Source organism: Oncorhynchus nerka, unplaced genomic scaffold (assembly GCF_034236695.1).
Source record: "Oncorhynchus nerka isolate Pitt River unplaced genomic scaffold, Oner_Uvic_2.0 unplaced_scaffold_2243, whole genome shotgun sequence".
Lineage (NCBI taxonomy): Eukaryota > Metazoa > Chordata > Actinopteri > Salmoniformes > Salmonidae > Oncorhynchus > Oncorhynchus nerka.
Genome location: NW_027039053.1, coordinates 8,106 through 20,800, shown reverse-complemented (window position 1 = coordinate 20,800; position 12,695 = coordinate 8,106). Strand labels below are relative to the sequence as shown.

The 12,695-nt window shown below is 43.2% G+C and overlaps 2 pseudogenes; one reads left to right on the top strand and one right to left on the bottom strand.

The window, feature by feature from the left end:
• Nucleotides 1–200: 200 nt before the first annotated feature.
• Nucleotides 201–6,629, bottom strand: LOC115110930 (GTPase IMAP family member 8-like; annotated as a pseudogene).
• Nucleotides 6,630–8,330: 1,701 nt separating this feature from the next.
• LOC135567274 (migration and invasion enhancer 1-like) lies at nt 8,331–11,503 on the top strand (annotated as a pseudogene).
• The last annotated feature ends 1,192 nt before the right edge of the window (nt 11,504–12,695 follow it).

Here is a 12,695-nt window from a genome sequence, read left to right as displayed (position 1 = left end):
TCTGTGTGACTCATCTCTCTGGCTCTTGGGCAAATTCTGAAAGGGTTTAGAAATGTAGCCTTCCAGCTTTATGGTATTCTCAGCTAACACAATGTCTGGTCTGCCTGAACCAACTTCCTGTTTTTCATTAACCGGAGATTGAAGGTAATTTAGGACATGCTCTGTTTCTGCATCTCTCTCTCTGCTCTCCCTCTCTCTCTTACTATTCCTCCCCCTTTCTCTCTCACTCTTTCTCTCTCCCTCTCACACACCTCAGCATGTTGCAAGATGGAGAGCAATTATGAATAGCACCTGAAGTGTTTCCTAACCATGTGACCTGAAGAGGAAAAACTCCATGCCCTTATTTATGAACAGTAGCTACCCAATGTGAAGACCTAGAGTATTTCCCTTCCAGTTGTGAATCAGCCCAGTTCTACTGTACATGTTCTGCTTCTGCTGTAGAGAGATGAGTCATCAGCCAGTGGGCTGAGGCTGGGGCTGCAGCACCTGCAGACAGTCACCACATCACAGCACAGTCAGACAGTTTTTCATCCTCAGCTTACCCACCACCTAAGAGGGTCACGGCTCTCAGTCTTTGTTGCTGTCAATTCTTTTTACATTGACTCGAACAAGTCTCACGAGCAAACACAAAAAAAGAGTGGCCCCTTGGATGGCATGATATGTTTCATGATATATAATATGTTACTTTTTTGGCATGACACATGTGCTGTCATCTGGACCCTGATATGTCTTTATACAAGCCTCATAATATAAATAAAATAATCATCTAGGAAATTATCAACAATAACTGATTTAAAATTACTGGTATCTTGCATAATAATGGAGTGAAATATTTCATGTAGTGAATAGATACAGTAACCTATGCAGGAGACCAACCCCGCACAATTGCTTGTCAGAGGGCTCCCCCTTGTGGAAACATATGACATCATGAAGTTAATATACTGCCTCACCATTAGCATTAACTCCATCAATAAATCAATACTGTTAATTAGTTGTTACCTGAACAATGATGTTAGGGCATATTTAGATAAAACAAACCAATCTATAACTTATCATTTATGTTATTGTTGAACATCTCTCCTCTAGCAACTTTCCTCCACTTCTGCCTCCCCTGCATCAGAGGGAACAGCAGGCTTCTGTGTTGCTTTACTTTTGTCACTGAGTTCCTGTATGATGTCACAGCTGCGATCCAGACTCTGTCTGAGGTCCAGCAAGTCTCTCTGCATGCCTTCCAGGAGGTCCAGCTTAGACAACTTCTTGTCAATGGATGACAGCACCTCCTGGTCACCATTATTTACAAGATCCTCCCCAACATCATTCAGCTCTGGGCTGTTGCTGGTGAGACAGTCCTCCTCCTCTACTATGAAAGACCCCATGGTTTTCTTCCACACCATTTCAAAATAGGGGTCAATGAAGGATTCAAGCTCCTCCAAATTACTGTTCCCCCATTGGTCAATCAAGGCCTGCAGGCCTCCTGTTCTGGCAATCTCCTTGAGGGTCATGTCCCTCAGCCTGGGGTGTCCAAGGGACTGTATATCCACTATGTCTTTCTTCACCAGCATTTTTTCTGGTTCTTTGGGTTGCTGGACCAGGAGGAGAGCTTGGTGTCCTGGAGAGAACAGGGTGACCGGTTTTCTACCATTCTGTCCATTCCATCTCAGATGATGGCTCTGAGTAGGTCCAGCGTGGAGACAGTCTGGGAGGTTCACCACTAGTGTCTGTCTGCCCCCATGTTCCACATCAGCCCCTCCTGATTCCCTGAAGCACACTGGCCATGCTGGACAGAAACCCCTCCACATCCAGGATGGAGTGATTTGCTTCAGTCCACCGTCCTCCACTGGCCTCTGTAGTGCCAACTCCTGTACACCAAAGTCTGGGGCTCCTGAGTCATCTGGGGTTAGAAGGTCCTCTGAACTAGCCACCTCACACGCTGCAACACAAGAGAGCTCTGTCAGAATAAATAGTAAATACATCATGAAATGATGCACTGTAAGTTCTATCTAATGTGCATCAGTCTTGCTTACCATCATGAAAGGGAGCTTCTGTGTGGTTTGCTACAAAGACCTCTCTGCCCTCTCCCATCACTCCATCCATCTCTGGCTCCTGCATCACTGTGAGACTCTTCCCAACCTATTCTCTTCTCTGTAGAACCTCCAACCTCTCCTCCCAACCTCTCCTCCACCAACATCTCCTCTATCTTCTGTAGCAGCTCAGTGACCTGTGCACCAGTCCCTTGGTTCTTACTGTCCAACACATGATATCTGTTGCCACACCTCTCGACAAGCCTCTGGAGGGGCTCTCCCTCACTCTCAATGCGCTGCTCGATGGTCGTGTCCCCAGCCAGTCCCCAAAGGGGAATAGGACCATGGTTCTATTCCATACTTTCTCTCCGAGCGCCTCCGGGTGTTTTTCTGCTGTTCTCCAGACAGTGTGGCTGAAGGAGGAGCTCACATTCACAACCACCAGGACCACAGTTACCCCAGAGGCTGAGGGAGACATCAGGGAGCCAGGACCCACTGACAGCCAGCCTGGTGGGTCCAAAACTGTCACAGTCTTACCCCTGACCTTTCCTTGTCCTTCCACACAGTCCGTAGCATGGCACCCTACTTTCTACCCAGGATGGTGTTTCCAGCAGAGCTCCTGCCTGTGTTGCGGCCACTCAGTAGCATTATTCTCAGCTCTGAGGACAGTGAGAGCTCCCCTGTCACAAAAAATAAGAATACTGTCATGTATAACACGTCTGCTGTGGACATAAAATGTATGAATACAAAGTGTTTCATTCACATTGTTAGATTTAAAGCACTATGAACAATTGCAAAATGTTCATCCTAAACATTCACACCAATATGAATAGAATCAGACACCTAAAGTGCATTTTGAGAGATATTGATTTAACTCACCTAATAGAGATCTGTCAGTCTCTCTTTGTTTCTGCCTCTTCGTCAGTCTCTCCCTGCTCTTTTCTGTTCTTCCCTCCTCTTCTCCTGCAGAATCCCACCTCAATCTTACAGTAACAACTGCTGTTGCATGACATAAGTTCCTCAATCTTTCTCATCAGTTCTGTAACCTGAAATCCTGAGTTGCTTCTATTGTTGAGGACATGATACCTGTTGCCACAGTTCTCCACAAGCCACTGGAGGGCCTCCCCCTCACTCTCAATGTGCTGCTCGATGGTTGTGTCTCCCAGCCAGTCCCCAAAGTTGAACAGGACGATGATGTGAGCCCAGACTGCGTCTGTGATGAGCTCTAGGTGCTCCTGCACAGCTCTCCTGTAGGTCTCTGTGAAGGACCGGTCCACACGCACCATCAGCAGGAGGGCATGTGGACCAGGGGAGCAAAGAGATACACTACACTATCTCCTGTCTGTCAAAAACAGGACTATCCTGAGAGAAGTAATTCATCCACCAGCCTGGAGTGTCCACCACAGTGACTTGTCTCCCGGCAACATCCCTGCTCCCACCATGCATTGCGCTGTTCTCCTTCTGACCTCAAAGCTTCCTCCTTGACCCAGGATGGTGTTTCCTGCTGAACTCTTCCCTGAGCCCCGGCTCCAAGCAGTACGACTCTGATTTCGGAGAGATGACATGACTCCCCTGAAGGAAACAATGCAACATCATAATAGATAGTGCTTTACGCTGTCATTTTTAACAAGGAGCACATGTGCGCCTAAGTTGGAAAATGTAGGAGCACACAATGAAATGAAGCAGCACAATGAGAAATATTTATTTTTTATTTATTTTTTATTTAACCAGCTAGGCCAGTTGAGAACAAGTTCTAATTTACAACTGCAACCTGGTCAAGATAAAGCAAAGCAGTGCGACACAAACAACATGGAATAAACAAAAGTACAGTCAATAACACAATAGAAAAAGTCTATATACAGTGTGTGCAAATGTAGTAAGGAGGTAAGGCAATAAATAGGCCATAGTAGCTGAAGTAATTACAATTTAGAAAATTAACAAGGGAGTGATATATGTGCAGATGAGGATGTGCAAGTAGAAATACTGGTGTGCAAAAGCAAAAAAAGTAAATAAAAACAATATGGGGATGAGGCAGGTAGGTTGGATGGGATAATTACAGATGGGCTGTGTGCACCTGCAGCCAATGGTTAGCTGCTCAGATAGCTGATGCTTAAAGTTAGTGAGGGAGATATAAGTCTCAACTTCAGCGATTATTGCAATTCGTTCCAGTCATTGCCAGCAGAGAACTGGAAGGAAAGGTGGCCAAAATTAGTGTTGGCTTGGGGATGACCAGTGAGATATACCTGCTGGAGCGCGTGCTACGGTGGGTATTGTTATGGTGACCAGTGAGCTGAGATAAGGCGGAGCTTTACCTAGTATAGACTTATAGATGACCTGGAGCCAGTGGGTCTGGCGACGAATATGTAGCAAGGGCCAGCCAACGAGAGCATACATGTACATGAAGTCGAGGATCGGTAGGATAGTCAATTTTACGAGGGTATGTTTGGAAGGAGGCTTGGTTGCGAAATAGGAAGCCGATTCTAGATCAATTTGGATTGGAGATGTATAATATGAATCTGGAAGGAGGTTTACAGTCTAGCCAGACACCTAGGTATTTGTAGTTGTCCACATTTAAGGTAATAAAGCTAGAATCCTTCATTTTTGAATTCCAAGTCTCACAGCAAAATATTTTGGCACATATGTGAGTAAAATGGTCGCACTGTAGAGCCCTGATAGAACAGAAATATTCTAAAATCTACTGTTGGCAATATGGCAAAGCATTGTGTCCTAAGAACCATCTTAGTGATAACTTACCATTTAGCAGAGATCTCTGTTTCTGCATCTTCATCAATCTCTGCTGAGCCTTTGCTCCACTATCCTCTTCTTTTCCTCCACCTCTTGTAAAAGCAGTCCCTCCATTTTAAAACAGCTGTGACTATTTTCTGTCACCAGTCTCTGCATCTTCCTGAACAGCTCTGTGACCTGATTTCCACCTGGTCCACTCTTCATGTTGAGGCAGTGATACCTATGACTGCATTTCTCCACCAGCCACAGGGGGGCCGTGCCTCCTGTCTTGACTTGCTGCTCCATGTGCAGGTGTCCAGGCCAGTCCCTGCAGGTGAAGACGACCATACAGTGACTCCATACTCTCTCACTGAGGAGGGCCAGGTGCTCCTCTACAGCCCTGCGACGCTTCTCACAGAACACTGAGTGTGCCTCAATGACGATAAGGAAAATATGGGGTCCCGGGGTGGACAGAGAGACACTGCGCACTATCTCCCTTTTCACCAGCTGAGGCGTGTCCTGCACCCTGAAGTCACACCACCAGCCAGGTGTGTCCACCACAGTAACCCACCCACCTGCCACCTCTCCCACCCTCCTAGAGCACGTGGTCCGCTCCTTGATGACAAACTCCTCCCTGTCCAGCAGCACATTGCCTACTTCGCTCTTCCCAGAGTTTCTGCCGCCAAGAAGTACAACTTTCAGGTCTGAGAGACACACAAACAAGAGACGTGAGAGTTACTGTTCATGCTAGTGCACATTTTGTGTTATACTGCCTGACATTAGGCTTCCATTTTAAAGGGACTGTCATTCCCACAATGATTAAGGAATACATTGTAAAAACACACACGTACAGTCACAAGTACATACACAAACACACACACGTACAGTCACAAGTACACACACAAACACACACACTTATAGTCACAAGTACATACACAAACACACACACGTACAGTCACAAGTACATACACAAACACACACACGTACAGTCACAAGTACACACACAAACACACACACTTATAGTCACAAGTACATTCACAAACACACACACTTATAGTCACAAGTACATACACAAACACACACACTTATAGTCACAAGTACATACACAAACACACACGCGTACAGTCACAGGTACACACACACTTATAGTCACAAGTACATACACAAACACACACACACACACGTAGTCACAAGTACACACACAAACACAAACATGTACAGTCACAAGTACATACATAAACACACACACACTTATAGTCACAAGTACAGTGCATACACAAACAGACACAGATAACATGCAGCTGTGTGTGTATTACGCCACTATGAAACTACTGATAACGTGGTGTATTGACAACTTGATCAGATGTCTGTCACATGTTGCACACAGTATGTACTTGCCACACACAGTATGTACCTGCTACACACAGTATGTACCTGCCACACACAGTATGTACCTGCCACACACAGTATTTACCTGCTACACACAGTATGTACCTGCTACACACAGTATGTACCTGCCACACATAGTATACATACAGTACATGGGGATATCATAAAAAAAATGAATAGTTGCTATAAGTAATTGTAATGTTGCCTAGAAATATCAGTACACGCACCACATTGATAGAAGAGGGCAGTTAATCATCTTAATTTACATTAAACTGGCCAGGTTAGGGTTAGAGTAATACTTTTACACTGATTGATGCTAAAGTTATTAAAAACAACTTCACAAGCCATGTGTAAATTGTCCTTTATATACAGTACAACCTTTTTCTAATGTTGATATGTAAGACAATTGAGATGAAAAACTTACCACATGTTGATGAATCTTTGGTTGCCATTTCTCTTCATCTTAAGCTTTATCTGTGCTTAGTTTCTCCCCAAAATTGTTACAATCCAACTCATTTTAGTCATCATGTCAATGCCCAATAACAGTCCTTTTTTACTTCTAGCTTACAACAAGTTCCTGAAAGACTGGGGTGTAGCTTTTACTCTGAAGGGAGTGGACACTTGCCATGATGACTTATGATGTCTTTATGAGTCTGAAGTTGCGCAGTAATAAGCCGTAATAATGGTGTGTTTAAAACCAAATGGGAAGATGGTAATTACGAGTTGTGAAGTTGTAAATATGAATTGAATGCATGAGAATTAACTGAGAATAAAAATGGGTTTAGTAGAACGCATATTATTCAGTAGACATTCCTATCGGTCCTAGACTATGGCGACATCATCTATATAAATGCAGCTGCTACTTCATTAAAGCTGTTAGTTGCAGTTTATGATAGCGCACTGCGATTTATTACGGGCGACAATTTTAGTACTCATCACTGCCTTCTCTACTAGAATGTTGGTTGGCCTCTTTGATGTCACATAGGTTGATATATTGCTATGTTTTAATTTATAAAGCTCTTTTACAAAAAGACCCACTGTACTTAACATCATTACTAAACTTTAGACATACGAGCTACCACACCGGTTTCAGGGATGGCTAACTCTAGAAATGCCTTTGGTCTCTACTGAGTTTTCTTGCACCTTAATTGTGGAACAATTGGCCTCTAGGCCAATTCAGAAAGCTGACAGAGGACCTTATTACAGATTAATGTGTTTGTTTTTATGACTGTGTTTTTCTTTTTTGCTTGCATTTTGTATTTTGATGTGTGTATTTTCTGTAATTTATGTAATTCAGGGCTAATCTGTCAAATAAACCTTGGTCTCAGTATGACTCACTGATAAAATAAAGGTTCAATAAAAAAATCTACTTCTGAAAATGCTGGTATCAAGGAAATGTCCTTAGTAGGTGATGTCAGAGTTCAGCATGTGGGAGAAGTTGGAGCTCAGGGATGACAGATGAGCTTCCCAATAGTAATTACCAGTTGGAGGGCCATTCAACTGGATTTTTACCAGTCGTATATGTGGTAAATACTACTTCCCCACTTGGTTATGAATGCAGCATAAGTAAGGAGCCAGCCATTTATTGCAGTTAAAGAGACATCAACAAGCCACTCCTCTGAGTCAGCATACCTTGCAAAAGTAAAACATAAGGAAGAAAAATGTTGAGTTTGTCATCTGCCCAGCCCACCTTTGTCATTGATGCAGTACATCTGTACAGTTATTATCTTATGTTGACTTGCCCATTACTGAGAGGCAAGTATATACATCATGTTGTGAAGCATGTCTTAATTGATTGGTGCAGTCTGATTCCGGTAGGTAAAAACTGCAATCTTGCATACCAAACATTAATTTTGACAGCATTCCTAGAAAAAAAAAATGGCAAACTAGGCAATGGACAGACAATTGTCCATTGTTTTCAAATACTGCTACTGCAATTGATTTTTGCTACAAAGTTGGATTGATCATTGCAGTATCACCAATAAGGACCCAAACCTCACCTATATGTCTATAGTATTTGCCATTCAAACAGATGATCAATAATCTCAAAGAAGGGAAGAAGAAAGTGAAAGGATGGATGCATTTCAAAAGTATTGGAACAGGTCCCTGCTAGTATTTTCTTCCTGCTTTTTCTCGCTCCTCCCACCTCTGGTTACACCAATCAACAGCATTTCTCTGTTCATACGCTTTAGCTAGCTATGTCGCATTTTTAGCATCTGTGTTACACAATCGTGTCTTTAGGTCAAACCTGAATCAGATTATCGAGAAGGAACTAGCAAACTAGCTAGTTTCTTCAACAGCCATGGGTGTGCAAGTCAAAGTCGAATACTGGTATGTTTATTTTCCATTTATTGGATTATTCCCATTTTTTTTAAAGCAGCTCCAATGCGTTTTAGGTAGCTACTAGCTCGAACTAGCCACCTTCATAGCGCAGAGTACCCACTCTTTTATTATGAAACGGGCTATGTTTTATGCTAGCTAACGTTAGTTGATGAATGTTTACCTTAGACATTGCTTGGACATTTTCCCCCAACTACTTTAGGGTTAATTATTCATCACCAAGCCGTGTTTTTGTTTTGTCGTTGTCTTTAGCGGTGGATGAGGGTACGGGCCCCGCTATCAGGAGCTCGCGCGGGTTGTCACCGCGGAATTCACTGAAGCGGAAGTGTCGGGCTTCGTAGGAAGGCAAGGTAAGTTGGTCCTGTCCACAGCCTACTACAGACAATACAGGTACGTACAGTGTTGGTAAGTACACTAATAATGTGAAGCATTTTGACATCGTTACATGTTCTTTCTTCTGTGTAGTTATATACTCACTGCACAGTTTATTAGAGAGGTGTGTCACCCTCATGCCGGGTTAGTGCAAAGGGTGAGTAAGTAATGACAGTGGCAGTGATGGGAGCTCACTGCCACACGGACCCCCCTTTGCCTCCAGAACGTCCTGAATTATTTGGGGGAATGGATTCTTCAAGTCGGACACATTCCAAAGGGATGTTGGTCTACACTGATGCGATGGCATCATGCAGTTGCTGCAGATTGGATCGTGGTACACCACCGCAATCAGCCTGTACCATTGACGCCAGGCAGGATGGGTTCATGGACTCATGCCGCTTACGCCAAATCCTGTCTCTGCCATCAGTATAAAGCAACAGGAACCGGGATTCGTCGGACCAGGTCACGTTTTTCCCACTTCTTAATTGTCCAGTGTTGGCGGTCGCGTGCCCCCTGGAGACGTTTCTTCTTGTGTTTAGCTGATAAGAGTGGAACCCGGTGTGGATGTCTGCTGCAACAGCCCATCCGTGACAAGGATCGGTGCGTTCTAAAATGCCATTCTACACACCACTGTTGTACTGGGACGTTATTTGTCTGTTTGTGGCCCGCCTGTTAGCGTTCACGATTCTTGATATTTTCCTTTGACTTCTCATGAATGAGCTGTTTTTGCCCACAGGACTGCTGCTGACTGGATTGTTTTGGTTTGTGGCAACATTCTGGAGAACCTAGACACTGTTGTCGTTGAAAAGCCCAGGAGGCCGTTTCAGAGATGCTCGATCCGATGTGCTTGGCACCAACGATCATACCGCACTCAGTCACTTGGCTCACTTGTTTTGCCCATTTTTCTAACATTCAATCACACAGCAACTGAATGCCTGTGCCGGTCTGCCTGCTTTATATAGCTAGCCACGGCCACATGACTCACTGTCTGTAGGAGTGAAACATTTTCTTGAACAGGGTGGTGAGTGTATGTTTCTACTATATTCTCAGACTACATTGTTTTCCTTGATTTGATGCTTTTGTTTCTGCAGGCAGTTTTGAGATTGAGATCAACGGGCAAGTAGTTTTCTCCAAGCTCGAAACAAGCGGCTTCCCATATGAAGACGACGTAAGTTGTTAACTTCTTACAAGGCTGTCGTTTGAATGTCTGACAAACTGTGTGTGTCAACTGCCAATGACTACCCCCAATGACACTATGTCTTGTCCCCATGCAGATCATGGATGCTATACAGAAAGCCCATGATGGCAAGCCAGTGGAGAAGATCACCAAGAGCCGCCCGCCTTGTGTCATCCTGTAGATCTCCTCTCCCTCTATTCTCCAACCCTGCCCTCTCCTGACAGCAGTATGCTGAAGACAGGACAGTGTGCATCCATCACTGCCACTGTCATTACTCACTCAGCCTTTGCACTAACCGGGCATGAGGGTGACACGCAACTCTCTGTTGAAACTACACTAGCAGAGTTGGACTAAGACCACTGTCTTTGATTTAGAGTACAACCTGTCGTAAGGTTTTGTTGTGCCTTCTCTCTCCCCTCTTTCTCTGCTCCCATTGAGGGGTTCCAGGACTTATATGATTACTGTAGCCCAAAGCTGAATGTTTATAGTATGATGACCCCAGTCCTGGCAGCTCCTATGTTATGGGATCAGAGAAATGGAGGAGACCGTAAGATCGAGGGGCAGATGGGATCACCCTATTTTATTTCCGAAAGACTCATTGCCTGGCAGACAGTTACTGCCCGATTGTTCTAATTCCTCTCAAATAATACAGCACCATCATTGGCCAGACATAAACAAAGTTTAGATGAACGTAAAAGATACATGTTATTGAGTACCAAAAGCAAGAAGGGAAGGAGCTCAATTATTTTCAGCCCTCTGAAAATAATTCTATCACCCAGCTCTAAGCATCATAAGCCCTGTTTCACAACTTGTATCCTGTACCCTACTATGATGATGAACGTGCTGCTTGAACCTGTCAATGCAATGTTTGTCAATGTATTTAATAAGATGTGTTCTAAAGTGGAGACACTTTAATCAAGGTTGAAGCTTAGACTTTTAATGTTTTTGTTTTGTTCAGTTCTGTCACTGCAACCTTTATGTATCTTTAAAACTAGTGTATCAATGTCCGAACTTGGATGTAATCAGGGTTTTTTTCTTCAGTTTTGTCCATCTATAGCTAATCTGCCTGGAGCATTCCAGGCAGTGTCTTTAACAGTGAACTATATCTCTGTTTTGAACTGTTCTCTTTAGCTGAAACATGAGAAACACCATAGTAACCAATCCTCTTGTGAATTTGCAATTGTATACTGTCACTGAATCATAGATAATGCATGTTCATTGACTCAGTGGCTTTTATATATGATCAGCTGAACTATTAGTAGAGCTGACCTTGCAGGTAGATAAATCCTAAGTTGTTTTGAAAGCCATCTCTTACCGGTCTGTCACTAACGACACCTCATCAGCCCCTGTTTATGCGCACAGTTTATTGAATATCATCTCTGAATACTGTTTTTTTCTGTTGCCCAGGGCTGTCAAGTATGATACCCATTAGGAGAACTTCTATCACAAAATAAAGTTATTGATTATTTAACTCTATAAATATCTTAGTATTGTCTTAACGTGTCATGCTCAAAACTACTTAGCATGTTTATTCTTCTCTTTGTTTCACTTCTGTAATAACTACTCAACTCCATTAATGGAGAACATGTCAGTTCTAAAGGGCTATGTAACAACATATTACCATATTATTAGAGTATTGGCTCATTCACAGGTCTGAACTCTCCATACAGTACATCCCCATGGCAACATAGCACCTCAGGTGTGTTACTCAGGTCTCAGTAATTACTCTTGTTGATGCTCACATCCAGACATCGAATGCCACTGTCATGTGATCATTCTATAATGGGAACAGCTGTAGGCTACACCCACGCTGTAATGTCAACAGAGCCAGCCATGACAACTGCAGTAGGAAGAGAAAAGCCTTTGGAGCAAGAAGCATCTTGGTACGTTTCATACATTGCGCCTGCATTGATCAAACCCTGCTGACTGGCTAAAGTAAAGTGTGTCTGAGTTTTTCTTCCTGTATTGAATGTGTTAAGCAGCTTTGTGGTCAATTTTAATTAATTCAATTCAGGCAGTCAACTGAAATTATAAATCCACATTGAATCGATGTTCAGGGCAATTGGAATTTCCATTTCAGTTTTCTTCCTGAATTAACTGGTGTTCAGCTCAAAATACCAGTGCCATCAAGCTAGCTATGTACTTCTGTTAACTGAAATGTTTCCAAGTCACTGTAGAATAGATCCTCTCAGATATGACATTTTGTGGAGGTGTTGTTCCTGCATGTTATGGTCTTGACACTACACACATTGAATCCATTACCCTGCCCAGCTATATTATTGTCTCAATACACGTTTCAATGTTTTCCTAGAACTTATCCATTACTAAAGAACAGGATAGAAACTTCAAATAACTCAGGATGATGAGCCTTTGGTGTCTCGATTGTCAATGGTTTTTGTTTTTGCAATGTTTTATTGTTTTACATGAAAAAACGGTTAACTATTGTGTAGTAACTTGCCTGTTTCAGTTGATCCCTGACCCAACCCTACCTGGGACAGTAAAGATGTAATCCAATATACCCTTTTAGATTAACTCATAACTAAGGAGGCAGGATACGATTGCTCCTATTGTATTTTCATATTGAGGTTCCTCCAACCTCAGTCAAAACACCTTTACATCAGCAAAGCACAATCAAGAAGAAAGGAGGAGAAGAAGAATCTGGATCAAAAGCC